This window comes from Sarcophilus harrisii, chromosome 4 (assembly GCF_902635505.1).
Source record: "Sarcophilus harrisii chromosome 4, mSarHar1.11, whole genome shotgun sequence".
NCBI classification, from domain to species: domain Eukaryota; kingdom Metazoa; phylum Chordata; class Mammalia; order Dasyuromorphia; family Dasyuridae; genus Sarcophilus; species Sarcophilus harrisii.
The window spans coordinates 235,072,799-235,095,481 of NC_045429.1; positions in this window are offsets into that span (position 1 = coordinate 235,072,799).

The following is a 22,683-nucleotide window of genomic DNA, read 5'->3' on the forward strand; positions in this document are numbered from 1 at the left end:
CAATTTAATTCCCTTATTCCTTCTTTCCTTCCTTCCTTCCTTTCTTTCTTCCTTCCTTTCTTCCTTCCTTCCTTCTCTCCTTTCCCTCTTTCCTCTCCCTACTCACGCTCTGTCCACATAGGGAATTATACCTTTACCTACAGGTGCTCTATTGAAAGAATACAGGTTTTGATCCTTCAAATCTCAGAAGATATCTTATGGTTTATAGACTTCATTTTTTAAGGACCATACCTTAAACCCAAAACACTCTGACTTCCATTGGTTACAATAGATCCCAGCCCAAGCTTTCTTTGGTCATTATTTGAGTTTCAGTGATTCAGAGTGTGCATAAATAACAATTGTTTCTGTTTTAGTTTAGTCTTTCCCTTCCAGATTAATTTTTTTCTAGATTGGTAAAAGAGGTCTTTGCTTCATTTTTTACCAAACCTTAATCACTGAATGAACTATGACTGCATAATTTGAGATCTAGTAAAGACCTTAGTTTAAAAAGGCCAAGGTCTCACTGCATCCAGAGTCCAGATCTCCGGCTCATGATTGGCCAAGGTTGTTATGCATTGATATTATTTGCTTGGCAATGAGGCAGCTAAGTCAGATTTGTAGAATGTGGATTTAGTTTGGCAGTCAACGCTTAGGCATTGTAAAGATTAGGCATGGAAACAGGATAATAATAGGTAGAGTGGAGATGCCTGATCTATATCTTGTCACTGAACCCAAATGGTTTTGTAGGAGAGAATAAAGTTAGTAAGCTTCTTGACTTGCAAGTCATGATGTCACCTTCCTAATATTATGATTTTCTTCAAGAATGAAGGACACACTCAAAAACACTCTGTTATAATAATTGGGTCATTTTAAACCTAGGACACAATATAGTGGCCCTCAAGGTCCAGTAATTTCCTTTTCTTTTTCTTTGAAGCTCTGAGTTTACTACAGTTACTTTGTGTGCCAAGGTAGGAAAAATTCTTAATACCTAGGTAAAATACCTAGGTAAAAATTGTAATATCTAGGTAAAATATTATTCTCTAAGTGTGTATTGTATGTTTGTGTGTGTGTGTGTGTGTGTGTGTAGGAGAGAATGAAAGAGAAAGAACATGAAAAAGAGAGAAGCAGAGACAGAGAAAGACAGAGAAAGAGAAAGAGAGAGACAGAGAAAGAGAGAGAGAGAGGTGGGGGGGGGAGAGCGTCAATCCCTGGACTTTTTACGGATATGGCAAAATTCAGTTTATTGAAAACATTTGGATAATTAAACATAGGCTATATCATAGTATCTATGGAGTAAACAGCCATTGCACAGGCAAATTAGAAGTGACCTTTTCCTCATATTTCTATCAATTGGGTTCTCCTTTCCACAAAACTCATAGATACAAGAATTTTCTCAATAACTCTCTTCTCTGCACCCCAAACCCTCTCCTCCTACCTTTCCTATTGCTAATAAGGGTACCACTATCTTCCCAGTCACATAGACTCACAACATAGGTATCCTTCTCAATGCCTCACTTTCTCTCTTACCACCCTCAACAAATCAGTTGCCAAATCCTATCAATTCTTTCCTCATTGTATCTCTTTTATACACTCCCTTCTCTCCCTTGAAACTATCACAGTGGGGACTTGCAGCCAAGATGTCAGAAAGAAGGCACACATCTGAGTAAGCTCCTCATTTTCTCTCAGAATTCACTTCATGACAAGCCTCTGAATTAATGCTTGACTAAAAAAAAAAACACACACACACAAATAATTTCCAAAAGAAGACATCCTTGAAATTTGCCAGGAAAGGTCTATTTTTGCTTGAGGGTGGGTACAGCTTTAGACTGGGCATAGGCTGAGGGCAGGCAGTGGCAGCGAGAGCATAACAGGTGGCTCACAGTTGAGCAGACTGGAAGGGGGTGGGATGTGATCTCAGCCATCTCTGCGGGGAGAGCTTTACTACAGTTTTGGATACTTTACCTTGGCAGCAAACCAGCAGACAAGCAGAGAGGCTAAAAACACAGGGGATGAAGAATACAACCCCCAACAGCTAGAGTCTCTAAGGACTTGGCCACCCCACCCCCCCCCCAGTGTCTCAGCATGCTCTCAGAGTCTCAGAGAGCAGGCGCAACACAGCCATCACTGTCCTGCTAATGCCTCACTGCTGCCCCCACAGTCTGTAGAGGAAGTTCAGTAACACTACCCAGCCACACCCCGCCCCCCCCCCAAAAAAATGGCAGATTCCATTTGGGTTTTTTTTTCTTTGCTATTTTGTCTTTGATTCTTCTCTGACAAAATGAGCAAAAAATTTAAATGGACCTTAACCATTGATAGCTTCTATATGGATAGAGAGCAGACTCTAAACCCTGAGGAGACTAAAAATAGACTGTCTCTAGATGAATCCCCAAAGGAAGATATCATCTGGTCCTCAGCACAGATTAATCTCATAGAAGAAATTTAAAAGGCACTCACAAGAGAGCTAGAAGAAAAATGGGAAAAGGAAAGGGAGGCTTGGCAAGCGAGTCTAGAGAACTCATCCCACTCATTTAAAGACAGAGTGGATAAAGAAATCAAATCATTGAAAAATAGAATTAGTGAACTGGAAACAGAAAATAATTCTCTAAAAAATAAAATTGGTGAAATGGAAAAAAAATTCCAGAGAACAAAACAATTCACTTAAAAACTCAATTGGAAGGCAGAGCCAAGATAGGGGAGAAGGCACATATGATTTTCTAAGCTCCTCTCATCCCCTCGCAACCAAATAAATTCAGCCTCAAAAATAGCACTTGACGGCTAAAATTCATGAAGATTAGAAGCACACAATTTACAAGCCAAAGATAATCTGGAAAATCACCAGGAAAGGTTTGTCCTAAGGGGCCAGAAGCAGACCAGTGCAGGCAGGCAGGGAGAGACTAGCGTCCTGAGCAGACAAGGGGCAGGAGTGATCTCTGTGGCTAGAGAAGTTATAGAGACAACTCTGCTATAGGCTAACTGCTCTACCTTGATTACAAAGCAGTAAACTGGCAGAGAAATTAAAGCCTAACACAGAGGGTAGAACCTAACAAGATCTGGCTTTAACCACCCAAAACCGGAAGTGACTTAGGCAGACCCATAATACAGCCCAGAAACCACATCCTGCAATATGGGGCTATTGTGGGAGCAGTTATAAATCTGCACTGGAGGGACCACAGTCTGGGGCAACCTCTAATCTGCACAGTGTGGGGCTCAGCTTGGGGCAATAGAACTTCCCCAGCATGACCTTGCTTCCTGGGGGTAGGCCCCTGCAGGGCTATTCACTGCCCAGCTGCTAATACCCACAGCCCCAGGGCAAGCTTTGGCTTGGAGTAGTGAAACTTTCACTGCCCAGCGTCTAGCCCCAGGGCAGTCATTAACCCGCACAGTAAGATTCTTTGCAGGGTACTTTCCCAGCTTGGCCCTGGTTACTTCTGAATGGGGAACTCTTTCCCAGAGCACTTTAGTACCTACCTGCCCTTTGTAGCCCATTGGCAGGACAGCTACCCATCCCTACACCTATCACTGCTCTGCAGAGGAAGCTGTTAACCCCCTGGCCCTGAAGGCAGACCCTACAGGCTTAAAAAAATGAGTAAAAAAATCAAAAGGATGATCTATAGCTTCTCTATAGAAAGAGAGCAGCTTTTCAACCCCAAGGAGACTAATAGCAGACAGTCTCCAGACAATTGTTGGTCCCTAATACAAAAGGCTATCCTAGAAGAGATTATTAAAAACCTTAAAAGAGAGCTAGAAGAAAAATGGGGAAAGGAAAGAGAAGCTATGCAAGACAGCAACAACTTCCTGAAATGTGAATTGGAAAAAGTAAAAAACTCCCAAGAAGGGCAGGGAAACAGAATTTGTGAATTGGAAAAAGAAAATAACTCATTAAAAAAAAATTAGTGAAATGGAAAAAAATTCCATGAAGCAAAACAACTCATTTAAAAACTCAACTGGACATATACAAAAAGAAGTAAAAAAAAAAAAGGTAATGAAGAAAATAACTCACTAAAAATCACAACTGAACAAATAAAAATGACTGATTCACTGAGACAAAAGAATCAGTCAAGCAAAACCAAAAGAATGAAAGATTGGGAAAAAATGTCAAATATTTACTTGGAAAAACAACAGACCTGGAAAATAGATCTAGGAGAGATAACCTGAGGATCATTGGACTAAAAAAAAATTATGATGAAAAAAAGAGCCTAGATACTATTTTATAGGAGATCATCAAAGAGAACTGCCCAGAAGTAATAGAACCGGAAGGTAAAATAGTCATTGAAAGAATTCATCGAACACCTCCTGAAAAAGACCCTAAAATAAAAACTCCAAGGAATATTGTGGCCAAATTTCAAAATTTTCAAATTAAAGAAAAAATATTACAAGCAGCCAGGAAAACACAATTCAAATACCAAGGTGCCACAATAAGGGTCACTCAAGATTTGGCTGCCTCAACATTAAAGGATCAAAGGGCCTGGAATCTGATATTCTGAAAGGCAAAAGAAGTTCGAATGCAGCCAAGAATAATCTACCCAGCTAAGCTGAGCAATTTTTAACATGGAAGAAGATGGACATATAATGAAATGGAGCAATTCCATTTGTTTCTAAGGAAAAAAACAGATTTAAACAAAAAATTTGATCTCCAACCATATGACTCAAGAGAAGTAGAAAAAAGTAAAAGGAACTCTTGAGAACTGTATTTCTGTTGTGGATATATATAAAAACCACATGTAGAATTTGATTTTACTGATATAACATAAAAAGGGAAGAAGAAATGGAAAGGGGATAGTGTCAGAAAAAGGTAAAAGGGGAGATAAAAAGAGGGAAACTACATGCGACAATGAGGCAAAGGAAACCTATCATATCTGAGAGAACTTAGAGAGGGAGAGGAACATTATGTGAATCTTACTGTCATCAGAGTTGGCTCAAAGAGGAAATAATTGACATATTTGTTTTACAGTGAATCTTCTCTCACCTCATTAAAAAGTGGGAGAGGAAAAGGGAAAAGGAAAAAGAGTAATAAGAGAAGGGTTCAAGAAAGAGGAAGGGATTCAAAGGGAAGAGGAAGGGGTCCTAAAGAGGGAGAGCTGCGTGACACAAGTAGGACCCAAAAGTTTAATACTAGGGAAGGGGGGAAGGAGGGCAAGAAAAAGAAAAGCATAATCTGGGGATATTAGAATAGCAGGAAATACAGACTTACGCATTTTAACCATAAATGTGAATGGGATGAACTCTCCCATAAAGTGGAGGCTGATAGCAGACTGGATCAAAAGTCAGAACCCTACAATATGTTGTTTAAAGGAAACACATTTAAAAAACAGAGATACATACAGACTAAAGGTAAAAGGCTGGAGCAGAATCTATTATGCTTCAGGCGAAGTCAAAAAAGCAGGGGTAGTCATCCTTATCTCAGATCAAGCAAAAGCAAAAATTGATCTAATTAAAAGAGATAAGGAAGGAAAGTATATCTTGCTAAAGGGTACTATAGACAATGAAGCAATATCAATATTAAACATATATGCACCAAGTGGTATAGCAGCTAACTTCCTAAAGGGGAAGTTAAGAGGGTTGTGAGAAGAAATAGACAGCAAAACTATACTAGTGGGAGATCACAATCTTGCACTCTCAGAATTAGATAAATCAAACCACAAAACAAATAAGAAAGAAATTAAAGAGGTAAATAGAATATTAGAAAAATTAAGTATTATAGACCTTTGGAGAAAACTGAATGGTGATAGAAAGGAGTACACTTTCTTCTCAGCAGTTCATGGAACCTACACAAAAATTGATCATATATTAGGACATGAAGACCTCAAAATTAAATGCACGAAGGCAGAAATACTAAATGTTTTCTTTTCAGATCACGATGCAATAAAAACTACATTCAACAAAAAGTTAGGTATAAATAGACCAAAGAGTAATTGGAAACTAAATAATCTTATCTTAAAGAATGATTGGGTGAAACAGCAATTATAGACACAATTAATAATTTTACTCAAGATAATGACAACGATGAGACATCATACAAAAATTTGTGGGATGTAGCCAAAGTGGTAATAAGGGGAAATTTTATATCCTTAGAGGCTTACTTGAATAAAATAGAGAAAGAGAAGATCAATGAATTGGGCTTGCAACTTAAAGAGCTAGAAAAAGGCCAAGTTAAAAACCCGAATCAATTACTAAACTTGAAATTCTTAAACTGAAAGGAGAAATTAATAATATTGAAAGTAAAAAAATTATTGAATTAATAAATAAAACTAAGAGTTGGTTTTATGAAAAAAAAACAATAAAATTGATAAAATTTGGTAAATCTGATTAGAAAAAGGAGAGAGGAAAATGAAATTACTAGTCTTAAAAATGAAAAGGGAGAACTTTTCACCAATGAAGAGAAAATTAAAGAAATAATAAAGGGTTACTTTGCCCAACTTTATGCCAATAAATTCGATGGCCTAAGTGAAATGGATGACTACCTCCAAAAACATATGCTTCCCAGATAAACAGAGGAGGAAGCAAAATGCTTAAATAGTCCTATTTCCCACGTAAATCCTCAGCATTTTTATACATCACTAACAAAATCCAACAGCAAGAGATACAAACAGAAATTCCATTCAAAAAAACTGTTGATAGCATAAAATATTTGGAAATCTATCTACCAAAGGAAAGTGAGGAATTATATAAGCAAAATTACAAAAATCTTTCCACGCAAAAAAAATCAGATTAAAAATTGGAAAAATATTAAGTGTTCTTGGATAGACCAAGTGAATATAATAAAGATGACAATACTACCTAAACTAACCTATTTATTTAGGGCTATACAAATCAGACTCCCAAGAAAATATTTTAACGACCTAGAAAAAATAACAACAAAATTCATATGGAAGAACAAAAGGTTGAGAATCTCAAGGGAATTAATGAAAAAAACATCAAATGAAGGTGACCTACCTGTACTGATCTAAAACTATATCATAAAGCAGCAATCACCAAAATTCTTTGGTGTTGGCAAAAAAATACATTAGTTGATCAGTGGAATAGGTTAGATTCACAGGACAAAATAGTCAACTATAGCAATCTAGTTTTTGACAGACCCAAAGATCCTAACTTTTGGGATAAGAATTCATTATTTGACAAAAACTGCTAGGATAATTGGAAATTAGTATGGCAGAAATTAGGCCTGGAGGCACACTTAACATCATATACCAAGATAAGATCAAAATGGGTCCATGATTTAGGCATAAACAATGAGATTATAAATAAATCAGAGGAACATAGGATAGTTTATCTCTCAGACTTGTGGAGGAAGAAGAAATTTGTGACCAAAGATGAACTAGAGATTATTATTGATCACAAAATAGAAAATTTTGATTGTATCAAATTAAAAAGTCTTTGCACAAATAAAACAAATGCAAACAAGATTAGAAGGGAAGCAATAAACTGAGAAAACATCTTCACAGTTAAAGGTTCTGATAAAGGCCTCATTTCCAAAATATATAGAGAATTGACTCTAATTTGTAAGAGACCAACCATTCTCCAATTGATAAATGGTCAAAGGATATGAACAGACAATTTTTAGATGATGAAATTGAAACTATTTCTACTCATATGAAAGAGGGTTCCAAATCACTATTGATTAGAGAAATGCAAATTAAGACAACTCTGAGATACCACTACACACCTGTCAGATTGGCTAAGATGACAGGAAAAAATAAGGATGAATGTTGGAGGGGATGCGGGAAAACTGGACACTGATGCATTGTTGGTGGAGTTGTGAATGAATCCAACCATTCTGGAGAGTAATCTGGAATTATGCCCGAAAAGTTATCAAACTATGCATATCCTTTGATCCAGCAGTGCTACTAACTGGGCTTATACCCCAAAGAGATACTAAAGAAGGGAAAGGGACCTGTATGTGCCAAAATATTTGTTGGAGCCCTGTTTGTAGTGGCTAAAAACTGGGAAATGAATGGATGCCCATCAATTGGAGAATGGTTGGGTAAATTGTGGTATATGAATATTATGGAATATTATTGTTCTGTAAGAAATGACCAGAAGGATGTATACAGAGAGGCTTGGAGAGACTTACATGAACTGATGCTAAGTGAAATGAGCAGAACCAGGAGATCATTATACACATTAACAACAATATTGTATGAGGATGTATTCTGATGGAAGTGGATTTCTTCGACAAAGAGATCTAACTCAGTTCCAATTGATCAATGATGGACAGAAGCAGCTATATCCACAGAAAGAACACTGGAAAATGAATGTAAACTGTTTGAAATTTTTGTTTTTCTTCCCGGGTTATTTTTACCTTCTGAATCCAATTCTTCCTGTGCAACAAAAGAACTGTTCAGTTCTACACACATATATTGTATCTAGGATATACTGTGACATATTTAACATGTATAGAACTGCTTGCTACCTGGGGGAGAGAGTGGAGAGAGGGAGGGAGGGGAAAAGTCAGAACAGAAATGAGTGCAAAGGATAATGTTGTAAAAAATTACCCAGGCATGAGTTCTGTTAATAAAAAGTTTTAATTATGAAAAAAAAGAATTAAAAAAACTCAATTGGACAATTAGAAAATGACAAAAAAAAAAGTGAGTGAAGAAAATACTTCACTGAAAATCAGAATCGAACAAATGGAATTGAATGACTCGACGAGACAACAAGGATCAGTCAAGCAAAACCAAAAAAAAAAAAGAAACAATGGGAAAAAATATCAAATACCTTCTTGGGAAAACAACAGATCTGGAAAATAGCTCTAGGAGAGACAATCCAAGAATTATTCTACTCACAGAAAAATATGATGAAAAAAAGAGCCTGGACACTATTTTCCAGGAAATTATCAAAGAGAACTGCTCAGAAGTCATAGAAACAGAGGGTAAAATAGACATTGAAAGAATTCATCAATCCCCTACTGAAAGGGATCCTAAAATCAAAACACCAAGAAATACAGTGGCCAAATGCCAGAACTATCAGATGAAGGAAAAACTACTACAACCAGCTAGAAAAAAAAACCAGTTCAGATATAGAGGAGCCACAATAAGGATTACCCAGAATCTAGCAGCATCCACATTAAAGGATTGAAGGGCCTGGAATATGATATTCTGAAAGCTAAGGAACTCTCTAAACAACTAAAAGTAACTTACCCAGCCAGAATGAGCATCTTTTTCCAGGGAAGAAGATGGACATGCAATGAAATAAGTGAATTTCAACTATTTTTGATGAAATAAAAACAGAACTTAACAAAAATTTTGATCTGCAATATAGAACTCAAGAGAAACCTAAAAAGGTAAAAAGAAATCTTGGGTACTATATTTCTGCTATAAAGATATATAAAGAATACATGTATACCTTGTTCTAGAAACTAGAGGTGGAAAGGAAATTGTACCAGAAAAAGGGTTAAGTGGGGGTACTACATCTCACGAAGAGGCAAAGGAAACCTATCATATCTGAGAGAAAGAATGGAGGGGGATAAATATAGTGGGTATCTTATAGCCATCAGAATTTGCTCTAAGAGGAAAATTGTAGACATATTCAATTTATGCTGAAACTTCTCCCACCTCATTGAAAAGTGAGAAGGGAAAAGTGAAAAGGGAAGGAATAAGCTAAGCAGAAGGGAATATGGAAATTGTGAGGGAAAGGAGTAAGATAGTGGGAGGAACTCTAAGGTGAGGAGGAGAAATACTAAAAAGGGAGGGCTGTGAGAAGCAAGCGGTGCTCACAAGTTTAATAATGGGGAGGGGCTAAGGGGGAAGGAAGGGAGAAAAGCATAAAAAGGGGTTAACAAGATGGCAAATAATACAGAATTGGTAATTTTAACCATAAATGGGAATGGGATAAACTTCCCCATAAAGAGGAAGCGGTTAGCAGAATGGATTAAAAGCCAGAATCCTACAATATGTTGTTTACAGGAAACACACCTGAAGCAGGGAGATACATGCAGAGTAAAGGTAAAAGGTTGGAGCGAAATCTACTATGCTTCAGGTGAAGTCAAAAAAGCAGGAGTAGCCATCCTGATTTCAGATCGAGCAAAAGCAAAAATTGATCTAATTAAAAGAGATAAGGAAGGGCACTATATCTTGTTTAAGGGTAGCATAGATAATGAAGCAATATCAATATTAAACATATATGCACCAAGTGGTGTAGCATCTAAATTCTTGAAAGAGAAATTAAGAGAGCTGCAAGAAGAAGTAGACAGCAAAACTGTAATAGTGGGAGATCTCAACCTTGCACTCTCAGAATTAGATAAATCAAACCACAAGATAAATAAGAAAGAAGTCAAAGAGGTAAATAGAATACTAGAAAATTTAGATATGATAGATCTCTGGAGAAAACTAAATGGGCACAGAAAGGAGTACACTTTCTTCTCAACAGTTCATGGAACCTATACAAAAATAGACCATATATTAGGACATAAAAACCTCAAACTCAAATGCAGTGAGGCAGAAATAGTAAATGCAGACTACGATGCAATGAAATTCACTTTTCAGACCACAATGCAATGAAAATTACATTCAACAAAAAGCCAGGGTAAAATAGACCAAAAAAAAATTGGAAACTAAATAATCTCATACTAAAGAATGATTGGGTGAAACAACAAATCATAGACATAATTAATAACTTCACCCAAGAAAATGACAATAATGAAACATCATACCAAAATGTGTGGGATGCAACCAAAGTGGTAATAAGGGGAAATTTCATATTTCTAGAGGCCTACTTGCATAAAACAGAGAAAGAGAAGGTTAATGAATTGGGCTTGCAACTAAAAGTGCTAGAAAAGATACAAATTAAAAAACCCCAGTCAAACACTAAACTTGAAATTCTAAAAATAAAAGGAGAAATCAATAAAATTGAAAGTAAAAAAAAAACTATTGAATTAATTAATAAAACCAAGAGTTGGTTCTATGAAAAAACCAACAAAATAGACAAACCCTTCGTAAATCTGATTTAAAAAAGGAAAGAAGAAAATCAAATTGTTAGTCTTAAAAATGAAAAGGGAGAACTCACCACTAATGAAGAGGAAATTAGAGCAATAATGAGAAGTTACTTTGTCCAACTTTATGCCAATAAATTTGACAACTTAAATGAAATGGAAGAATACCTTCAAAAATATAGCTTGCCCAGATTAACAGAGGAAGAAGTAAATAGACTAAACAGCCCATTTTAGAAAAAAAGAAATAGAACAAGCTATTAACCAACTCCCCAACAAAAAATCCCCAGGACCAGATGGATTTATGTGTGAATTCTACCAAACATTCAAAAAACAATTAACTCCAATGTTATATAAATTATTTGAAAAAAAAAAAAAAAGATCGAAGGAGTCCTACCAAATTCCTTTTATGACACAGATATGGTACTGATACTTAAACCAGGTAGGTTAATAATAATAAAATTATAGACTAATCTTCCTAATGAATATTGATGCTAAAATCTTAAATAAAATATTAGCAAAAAGATTATAGAAAATCATCCCCAGGATAACATACTATGACCAAGTAGAATTTATATCAGGAATGCAGGGCTGATTCAATATTAGGAAAACTATTAGCATAATTGACTATATCAATAACCGATCTAACAAAAACCATATAATCAACTCAATAGATTCAGAAAAAGCATTTGATAAAATCCAGCATCCATTCCTAATAAAAACACTTGAGAGGATAGGAATAAATGGACTTTTTTTTAAAATAGTCAGGAGCATATATTTAAAACCGTCAGTATGCATCATATGTAATGGGGGAAAATTGGAACCTTTCCCAGTAAGATCAGGAGTGCAGCAAGGTTGCCCCCATTATTATTCAAGATTGTATCAGAAATGCTACTGAGATTAAAGGAATTAGAGTAGGTAATGAGGAAACCAAACTATCATTCTTTGCAGATGATATAATGATATACTTAGAGAACCCCAGAGATTCTAATAAAATGCTATTAGAAATAATTCATAACTTTACCAAAGTTGCAGGATACAAAATAAATCCCCATAAATCCTCAGCATTTTTATACATCACTAACAAAATCCAACAGCAAGAGATACAAACAGAAATTCCTTCAAAATAACTGTTGATAGCATAAAATATTTGGAAATCTATCTACCAAAGGAAAGTGAGGAACTATATGAGCAAAATTACAAAGAGCTTTCCACACAAATAAAGTCAGATTTAAATAACTGGAAAAAATATTAAGTGCTTTTGGATAGGCCGAGTGAATATAATAAAGATGACAATACTCCCTAAACTAATCTATTTATTTAGTGCTATATCAATCAGACTCCCAAGAAAATATTTTAATGATCTAGAAAAAAATAAAAACAAAATTCATATGGAAGAACAAAAAGTCAAGAATTTCAAGGGAATTAATGAAAAAAAAAAATCAAATGAAGTTGGCCTAGCTGTACCTGACCTAAAACTATATTATAAAGCAGAAGTCATCAAAATCATTTGGTATTGGCTAAGGAATAGATTACTTGATCAGTGGAACAGGTTAGGTTCACAAGACAGAATAGTCAGCTATAGCAATCTAGTGTTTGACAAACCCAAAGATCCTAACTTTTGGGATAAGAATTCATTATTTGACAAAAACTGCTGGGATAACTGGAAATTAGTATGGCAGAAATTAGGCATGGACCCACACTTAACACCATATACAAAGATAAGATCAAAATGGGTCCATGATTTAGGCATAAAGAACAAGATTATAAATAAATTAGAAGAACATAGGATAGTTTATCTCTCAGACTTGTGGAGGAGGAAAAAATTTGTGACCAAAGATGAACTAGAGATTATTATTGATCACAAAATAGAAAATTTTGATTACATCAAATTAAGAAGTCTTTGTACAAACAAAATTAATGCAAATAAGATTAGAAGGGAAGCAACAAACTGGGAAAACATTTTCACAGTCAAAGGTTCTGATAAAGGCCTCATTTCCAAAATATATAGAGAATTGACTCTAATTTATAAGAAATCAAGCCATTTTCCAATTGATAAATGGTAAAAGGATAGATACAGACAATTTTCAGATGATGAAATTGAAATTATTTCTAGCCATATGAAAAGATGCTCCAAGTCATTAATAATCAGAGAAATGCAAATTAAGACAACTCTGAGATACCACTACACACATGTCAGATTGGCTAGAATGACAGGGAAAGATAATGTAGAATGTTGAAGGATGTGGGAAAACAGGGACACTAATACACTGTTGGTGGAATTGTGAATACATCCAGCAATTCTGGAGAGCAATTTGAAACTAGCTCAAAAAGTTATCAAATTGTGAATACCCTTTGATCCAGCAGTGCTACTACTGGGCTTATACCCCAAAGAGATTCTAAAGACGGGAAGGGGACCTATATGTGCCAAAATGTTTGTGGCAGCTCTGGTTTTAGTGGCTAGAAACTGGGAAATGAATGGATGCCCATCAGTTGGAGAATGGTTGGGTAAATTGTGGTATATGAATGTTATGGAACATTATTTTTCTGTAAGAAATGACCAGCAGGATGAATATAGAGAGGCTTGGAGAGACTAACAGGAACTGATGCTAAGTGAAATGAGCAGAACCAGATCATTATATACTTCAACAATGATATTGTATGAGGATATATTCCAATGGAAGTGGATTTCTTTGACAAAGAGAAGATCTAACTCAGGTTCAATTGATCAACGATGGACAGAAGCAGCTACACACAAAGAAAGAACACTCTGAAACGAATGTAAACTGTTTGCATTTTGGTTTTTCTTCCAGGATTATTTTTACCTTCTGAATCCAATTCTTCCTGTGCAACAAAAGAACTGTTCGGTTCTGCACACATATATTGTATCTAGGATATACTGTGACATACTTAACATGTATAGGACTGCTTGCTATATGGGGGAGTGGGCAGAGGGAGAGAGGGGAAAAGTTGGAACAGAAGTAAGTGCAAAGGATAATGTTGTAAAAAATTACCCAGGCATGGGCTCTGTCAATAAAAAGTTATAATTATTAAAAAAAAAAACTTCAACAATTAAGATTGTTGCAGAAAAAAAAAAAGAAACTATTGCAGTTCTGGTCCAGGACTTTATCATCTTACACTCGGACTATTACAATTGCCTGCTGGTTGGTTTCCCTGTCTCATATATCTCCATTCCAACATTAAATCAGATATTAAATAGAGCTTTTTCAAGTACAAGTCTAACCATTTTGTACCAATACAGACAAACACAGAACCATTCTATTAATTCCCTATTACCTCTAGGATAAAATATAAAACCCTCTTTAAAAAAAAGTCCTCCATAACCTGGATCATTCCTATCTTTATAGTCTTCTTACAGCTATCTATACTCTACAACTCAATGACACTAGCCTCCTTGTTAACTCTCCAAAAAGATACTCTGCCTTCTGACTATGGATTTCTACTCTCTATTCCCAATTCTCTCCCTTCTCATATCTGCTTCCTAGAGTCCTGTTTTTAAGTCACAGCTAATATCCCACCTTTTACAAGAAGCCTTTCATGATACACTTTAATATTTTTGCCTTCCTTTTATGATTATCTCCTATTTGTCCTGTATTTTTATTTCCCTTACAAATTGATTCTCACATCTTGCTGTGAGCTCGTTGAGAAAACTTTTGCCTTTCTAATGATTAGTAGAGTATTGATCACATGGTAATTATTTTATAAATGTGCGTGGTTTGGTTATTTTTTTTTACTTCTGTGATCCTCAGTTTGCTCATGTTCTAAATTAAGATATTAGATTGTTGTTTGTATTTTGTTTTTGAAGGGGACCAATGGCATAATACGTGATTTTGACTTATGCATGAAAGATTTAAATGAAACAGAGTTGCACAAAACCATGAACCTTGTTATCTCTTTCTAAATCATCAAAGTCCAGTGGCAGGACAAAAGTCAAGATAAATGGTGATGACTTGGGACATAGTAGATAACTCTTTTGTTGTTCTTTCTTTCTTAATTTTGTCTCTCTTCCATCTGCCTTTTCATATTTTCATTCACTCCTCTTCTCTGCATATTTCTGTCCATTTTCTTTCTTTTACTACTTTATTTTTGTTTGGGTTTTTTTTACTTTCAGTTTCTTTAATTAGCTTCAATTAAATTAGCAACAATTAAAAGCAAAACAACTACATAAAAAGATAAGCTATAGGGACCATGGTGTTAGGGAACCTAATCTGGAACATTAAATATTTCATATCATTATTCTTACTCTGATTTCTTTCAGTAAACTGACAGTATTTAGAAGAATTGAGGAGAAAAAGAAAGTGTTATGTACAATTTATTTCCTTTCTAATGAAAAGTTTCACCTCCTTGAAAAGAAATATTATATCTTATAGCCTATTTTCTTGAAAACAGCAGAACCCTAACTATAATTTTTTTAAACTAGCCAGATTTATTTGCTTTGCCTTAAAATGGATGTGTTAAAAGTGATCTTATTTTCCACTTGTACAAACTAAATAGGTTTTGCATTCCTGAGGTCAATAAGAAACTGTTCTATAGCTGACTGTGGCTAGGGTTTCCTTTAACACTTAAAAATGTCATTCTAAACTGTTTTCAATAATGCAGTCAAGAGAGACCATAATATCTGGTTTTCATTTATTTATAACCATGAAATCTTACAGAATCTTTTTTTTAAATCAATTTTATTTCTCAATAAGATTGCGTGTGCTTTTCCTTTCTTGAAATAGAATGATGACACTAGTGTGAGAACAGAATGTTCAGCATGTATTTCCTTTAGTCACATCATCAGAAAAGCAAAAGTGCCACAAGAAAATTCACTGGGTAGTTTGTTACAAGGATCATAGCTAGCTGACAAATGGGATAGTTTGTACATTACTTATTTTTATCAATTTTGCCAATGAATCCTGCAGTTAGATTCACATATACACTTGAGATATAGTGGAAAGAAACTTACACTGTAAGTTGACATGGTATAGTTCAAAGAATTCTAGATTCATATGCAGAGCATCTCATTTCTAATCTCACATGATAGATGTATGGCCTTGAGCAAGTCATTTTAATTATTAAATGAGGAAGTTAGACTAAGTGATTTCTGCAAAGGAATTCTAATTTAGAAATTCTAAGAGTCAATTAATATGTACCATGTTCAATTAATGTCATTTTAGTTTGGTTGTTTTGTTAATAACAATAACAAAAATAGTTTGTTTATATATATATATATATATATATATATATATATATACAATAGAACACAAAAAAGAGTTTTTCATATGAAATCATGAATCCATTTCATAACACTTGCTTGTTTATGATATACTATTCATATACTTTTCAAAACTGTCCTTCTTACCTGTGATTGCTTCTGAACTTCATTCACTTCTCTTTTATGCATTTTTAAATGTTACAATAACCCTCTTTTTTATTTTCACTATTTCTAAATTTTCTCTGAACTAACCTTCTTTTCCCTTCTCTTGATACTATTAAAAATTGAGAGAAAGAAAGAGGGAGAAACTCTTATACAAACAGTGAGTATAATCAAACAAAATAAACCCATATAATGGCCATATCAAAAAAAAAAGTATGTCTTTCTCTACATCTTGTGTTCATTACATTTTCATCAAGAAGTGAATTATATGTTTAATGTTAATTTTCTTGGAGATCAGTCCTTAAATCTTCCAATGTTGTTTTTCTTTGCAATGCTGTTATATATTGTTTTCCTGCTTTTGCTAGCTTTGCTCTAAGTTTATACAGAAATCTCTAAAATCATTTCTAACATAATTTGTTGTGATATAGAAATATTCTGTTATTTTATAAGCTGTAATTTGCTCATTCATTTCCTAATTGTCAAAGACAATCTAAAGCATTATTTTAGATTCTTGTTTTGTTTTGTTTTGTTTTTTTCCCATTGCTTTTAATTCTCCAGGATTAAGGAGTTTGCTTTGTTTATGATGCTTCTCTCCCCATCCTCCCCAAATTTTCAACTCTCATCTCTCTTCTCCCTTGTTTCCCTGTTGAGCTTGGTATATTTCTATACTGAACTATGTGCATGTATATATTTAATCGTTCTTTATTTTTCAAATAAAAATGAAGCTCATTCTCTTACACCTTCCTCCAATGTTGTATCTTTTTCTTGTTATGTATCCCAATATGAGAAATAAGAAGTTTGTCTTTCTTCCTCCTGCCTAAAACTAATGAATTTCTTTTACTTTTCCTTTTTTCCTCTCTTAAAATGCTCAGAACAGAACCAATCTATGTTTAACATTCCTTTTTTTAATTCTTATTTAACTCCTTCTAAACCTTTTGAAGATATTAAGCTTCCAAAGATATGCAACTCCCTCCTATCTAGATATTGTCACTATACCCTTATGCAGCTTCTTCCAATGCTCAGATATATTTACTAGGTTTTTTCTGAACCCACATTTCTATGCCAAATTTTCAATCAGCTCTGGGTTTTTCATCAGATCTTTATTCCCTGCTCTTATAGGATTATAAGTTTTACATATTTAGTTGAAAGCACTTCTCTTTTGCTTTTTTGAATATTATATTCCAAAAACTTCATCTCATTTAGAGTAGAAGATGCCAAATCTCATTCATTTCTGACTTTAGTTCCTTAGCAATTGAATTGTTTCATTCTGAATACTTACAGAATTTTTTCTTTAACATGAAAATTCTGCATATTAGCAATGATAATCCTAAGACATTTCCTTTTGGGGTTTTGGGGAAAAGTGATTGGTGGATTCTTTCTATCATCACTTATTTCTATTAGTATAAGTCTGGGATCTTTTGATTTATGATTTTTTGAAATATATTGCCTAGGTTTTTAAAATCATAGTTTTCAATGATACCAATGATTCCTGTTCTCTTTTTTGAAGAGAACTACATGTCACTTGTATGTGTGTGTGTGTGTGTGTGTGTATGTGTATGCATTAAGCGACTTCTATGTGTCAGGTATTGTGCTAAGTGCTAAAATATTTATATGTTCTATTTTTGTACAATCTTTATTTTAGTCTAATATTCTTGCTGTCTTATGGAGTCATTCATTTCATTTTGGTCTGTTCTAATTTTCAGAGATTCCCTTTCTTAGATAAGATTTATCATTTTCTTTTCTAAGTTATTTATAATCTTTCATTTCTTTCTTATAGATATTTTATTTAGGGTTTTTAAATTCATTTATTTGTTTAATACATATTGCTTTATGATTCATGTTATAAGAGAAAAATCAGAATAAAAGGGAGAAACCATGGGAGAGATTAAAAAAAAAAGTGAACTTAGCATAGGGTTGATTTACAGTCAGTCTCCTTACTTCTTTTTCTGGATGGAGATAGCATTCTCTGATCAAAGTCTTCTGGGATTGCTTTTAATTATTTCATTTTTTTATCTGTTGCTTCATTCTTCTAGTTATTAACATAGTCCTTGTGGAAATTCAATTGTTTTCATTTGTCTTCACTTAGATTTTTTTTAACTCACTTCTTTTGGTCAATCTCTAGATTTGCAGTGATTTTTTATCCTAGTGGACATTTTCTTTGATTTACTGATCTCTTCAGCTTTAATTCCTAAATCCAAAATTGGCCTCTAGTGAATTTTTGGATGGACTGGTCAACCATTCTTTGTTTCACCTCTGTTCCTTTGGTTCCTGCACTATCTCTGATTCCTGAAATTTGATACCCTGTATATTTGAAGTTCTGAATGTTGGCTCTTCAAGGCCCCATCTAGAGTCTTACAACATAATATTTAGATTCTTAAAGCCCTTTGTCCAGGGCTACCCTAGTCTTAGTGCTATATAGCATTATGTCTTCTCCAAAAAGAAGAAATAAGCATTTATCAAATATCAACAATACACCAGGCACTAAACACTGTGAAAATATTATATGATTTGATTCTGACAATAACCTTGGAATGGAGGTGTTATTATTATCATCCCAATTTTATGGCTGAGGAATATGAGACAGGTCAGAATAAAAGACTTGCCCCAGGCTTATGCAGCTAATAAGTGTTTGAGGCTAGATTTTGAGAGATCTTCCTGACTCTAGGTCTAGCATTATCCATTGTGCCACCTGGTTACCTGACTAGCGTTTTCAAGATCCCCATCTTAGGGCTTTCTGATCACCCTTCATCTTTCTTCAGAGGTGTTCTTCATTCTTTCTCTCTCTAGACATATATATATATGGTATAAAAGTCTTGACTCATTTAAACAGCAATGGGAGATGAAACTATGTAGGCACTGGCTTTATTAGTGGGCACTATTTCGTATTGCTGTAGACTTCTAACTGAATTGTTCTGCAGGTCAAAGATGAAAGAAATCACTTACTGGAGTTTCCCACTACATTTCTTGGTCATCATTCAGTCTAGGGTAAATGTCAGTATTTTGCTGGAGTAATTGTGTTGGATATACTGGTCTTCTTTCTATTCAAGCAGCTATCTTGACTGGAAGGCCCCATTTCATGGACTTCTTACTGGATTTAGTTACTTCAGTTTCTACATTCAATCACTTTCCCATTCAAATTTAGTTCATCTTACAAACTACTACTTTGAGATTAATTAATCATGTCATCTCAAACTCAAAAACTTCTAATGAATTCCAACTATTTACAAGTTTTTCAGCCTGATTTTCAAAATCTTACAAAATCTGGTTCTATGCTGTTTAACTCAATCTTTTCTTCTGTACTTTGTCTTCAAATTTAGACAATTTTTTCACATATTCCAGTTGTTTATTGCCATCTCAAATTCTTTGCTCCAACCCTACCTGATATACCTACTTTGTACATCAAAATCTTACCTTTTCTTTAAGGAATATTTAAAATCTACCTATTCAATGAATCCTGCTCTAACCCTGCAGTTCAACTGACTTTTCCTTTCTGATTCCCTTTCCCATATTCAAATTTTTCATTTTAGCACATGATAAAATACTTCCTTAATTGCTTATTTGAGCAGGGAGCAAGAAACAGGGGACTATGATATGTGAAGCACATTATATACAATCATGATATGCATGATATAAATTAAATAAACACATAACTGTTATCATGGCTAAAACTAATCTTATCATTTGATCACGACCTGTATGCTTAAAGTAGCTGATGTCTAACACAGACGGGACTTTATTAGATGTCTTCTATATTCAGACATTGTATTTCTCATTAATAATGGTTGATATTGACATAATACCTTAAAGCTCATAAATATTGGACAAAGGACATAAATCCTGGTTCTTCTTTACTGAAATCTTTCATTCTTCCCCCAATTTCCTGCTGCCAAATGATTTTAAATTATGGTTCTCAAACTCTAAATGGAATGCAAACTCAGAGTGATTTAAACAGTGTGGCATAGCAACCAAAAAGGATGAAACAGTGTTGACCTGAATTAAAAGCAGCAGAGCTTCCAGGAATAAAAAGTTGATTGTCTCACTATATTCTGCCCTGGTAAGACCCACATCTGGAACATTGTGTACAATTCTGAGGACCACATTTTAGAAAGAACATTAATAAACTAAAGAGCACCCCAGAGAAGAAAAACTAGAATGGTGGGTGATTTGGAGTGTATGGTTTATGGAAAAAAATAACTGGAAGAACTAAAGATGCTTTAGTTCAGAAAAGGAAGGCTTAAAAATCTCAAATAGGAGTAAGCATAACAACAGCTGTATTCAAATACTTAAAAGGCTCTCATTCAGAAGAGAAATTAAGCTTGTTATATTTAGCTCCAGAACCAGAATCAGAAGCCATAAGTTGCAAAGAGGCAAATTAGGACTTGATATAAACAAAAGCTTCCTAATAATTACAGCTATGCACAAGAGGAATGTGTATATCTTTATGGTTACACAAGCTTGTCAGCCTCTGCGTAAGTCATCAAACTCACTTTCTCTTTTCCAGAAACTTGGACCACATCTTAAGAGCCACCTTGGGCTCTGATAGGTCAGCTTTCCAATTATTTTACTCATAATGATTCCATCCATCTCCCAGTTGGTCAGATCCAAACTATGCCCTTATTTTTCCTTTTATATGCTACATCTCTTAACCGTTAGAATATAGATTTTTCAAAGGCAGGAATTATTTTGATTACTTCAATTTTTATCTTCAGCTATTTTCACAGTGCCTGGCAAATTGTGAGTATTCAATAGATGTTTTGTCTATTTATCCATTTATCTATTTATCTTTGTCATCTATATCTGTTTATGTATCACATAATTAACTAAAAGATATATAAAATACAAATTCACACTGTTTCCTGTGTGTTGTTTATGAAAAAAGTAGTCATTTTATTTGCTTAAGTAAGAGTGTCTTCAAGTCTGTCCTCCTGAAAGACATCTCCCGTGCATTTGTCAGTTTTGTATAAGATTCCTTGAAAGAGCCAACAAAGGTAATTTTTAAAATATTTTATAGATGGATATGCCAAAACTTTTCTTGCTCTAGAATAAAGATATTTCATGCTAAAGTAAATTATATATACAAAATGCTCCAATTATCAAGTAGACAGTAACACAAAAGAGGAGTCACTTTCAAACTGCCTGAAGTGGACAAATTTCTTGTCCTTGATTTTTAAATTAATCAGAATTATGACCCTGCAGGGAAAATAAGGAATAATATCCCTAGTTCTTGTGAAATAAAGGATTAATCTGCAAATAATCAAACTCTGACCTTTGTGAAATCATTTCATTTTCTTCTGACCTTTGTTGTCTTGGTAATATCTTAATAGTTAGCAGTGTTAAAAAAAAAATAAATCTTTTATAGAGACAGTTAGAAGACACAGTGGATTGAACACACTGAAGTAAACAGGAATTTTTTGGTTATGATTTTGTATGTATAGATTTTAAAGAGTCAGCATAGTAATAAATATGTCAATAATAAGCAAAATTGTAATGTTAAATAATGAATAAAATGATTTTAGATTAGAGAATTTAAATATAATTTGCATGCAAACAAGTCATTTTAAAAGATATTAATTAATAATAACATTCAGGTGTCTGGAAGAGGTGAAAACCATAGTTTTAAACAGGAAAAGGGAAGCAAGAATTGCCATATTTATTGTCATATTATTTGATTCCATATTCAAAGAGAGCTATATATGTGTGTGGAAGTGCAATGCAGCCATGGAATTTGGCCCATAATAAAGGACAAAACTACAAAATACTTTACCTTCAAAATTTTTGCCTGACAAATTTATCTTTCAAATTAAATTAGGGTATAGCTTAGTTAACATTTGGATCTACTTTCTATACACTTCTATATTTATTCAACAATTAAAGTAGGTCCTGTCAAGTCACAGCAAGTTAAAAAAGCTAGCTGAAAATCCAAACTCAATGAACTAAGGTTATATGGAAGTCTGAACAGAAAATTAATAAATTATTTTCATGAATTTTGTATTTTAAAACAGCATTTTATTTCTTCTCAAAACTATATCAAGATGTATACTAATGGACTAAATTGGGCCTTTTCTGGAATAAGTTGGAAACCTTTTCAGACTTATTCATAATATTGTGATTAGCCCATCCCCACAATTGATGGAGAAAAGGAAGGAGAGATTAAAGGTGAAAATGGGAATAAGTTTTTAATTTAACCTTCTGATCTTTAGGAAAGTTTCCATGTTTTCTCTTTAAAATATTGATTGTTAAAAGTGCTATAAAATTGTGCATGTTCATCAGTGTTTCTCTATCCCAAAGTGTCTATATCCCAAAGAGATCATAAAATAGGGTAAAAGGGCCCACAAGTGCAAAAATGTTGTAGCAATCCTTTATGTAGTGACAAGGAACTGGAAATTGAGTCGATGTCCAT